This window comes from Triticum dicoccoides, chromosome 2B (assembly GCF_002162155.2).
Source record: "Triticum dicoccoides isolate Atlit2015 ecotype Zavitan chromosome 2B, WEW_v2.0, whole genome shotgun sequence".
Classification (NCBI taxonomy): Eukaryota; Viridiplantae; Streptophyta; class Magnoliopsida; order Poales; family Poaceae; genus Triticum; species Triticum dicoccoides.
Genome location: NC_041383.1, coordinates 821,996,654 through 821,997,593, shown reverse-complemented (window position 1 = coordinate 821,997,593; position 940 = coordinate 821,996,654).

Genomic DNA, 940 nt, shown 5'->3' with positions numbered 1-940 from the left:
ATAAAATAAATAAAGCAAGAAAGAAAACAAAAAAACAAAAAAAGTGTTTTCAAATTTGAAAACTAATGGCACTAACAGAAAGTTTATAATTTTCCTAAAACTAAAAGCAAAAAGAATTGAAAAATAAAGCAAAAAACAAAAGAAAATAAATAATGCAGAAAACAAAACAAAAAAACAACAATAAGTATTTTGTTCTAAGTAGAAACAAAATAAAATAAATAAAGCAAGAAAGAAAACAAAAAAACAAAAAAAAGTGTTTTCAAATTTGAAAACTAATGGCACTAACAGAAAGTTTATAATTTTCCTAAAACTAAAAGCAAAAAAGAATTAAAAAATAAAGCAAAAAGAAAAAGAAAATAAATAATGCAGAAAACAAAACAAAAAAACTGAAAAAAATAAAAATAGCAACAGTAAGTAAAGAAAACAAAAAAACAAAAAAATGCATCCTACTAGGCCCCCACGGCCTGAATACGACATGAAACCCTACTATGGTCCAGGATTCAGGCCCGCAGTAGGCCCAGAAGGCCCATCAGGCAAAGCGGTAGCAAGTAGGCCCGAAAGCCTGCGGTGGAGAGGAGCTCGAGAGGGGTGCGGCAGTGGGGCTTATAAACCACTGCGCGCCCCTCTGAACTAGCGAGGTGGGACTAAACTTTGGCCTCGATGCGGGACTAAAGGGGGGGCATTGGTACCGGTTCGTGGCACCAACCGGGGCTAAAGGGTGCATTAGTCCCGGTTGGATTCACGAACCGGGACCAATGGCTTTGCTATATAAGCAAACACTTTGCAAAAATTCAGAATCTCATCGCCAGTTGCCCCCGATGACGCCGACCCTCCTCGACACCGCCAGGCTGCTCCACCTCGCCGTCGCCGCCAAGGCCGTCGCCTCCCCGAGCCCGCGCCGTCCTCGTCGCCGGCCTCCCCGAGCCCGCGCCGTCCTCGT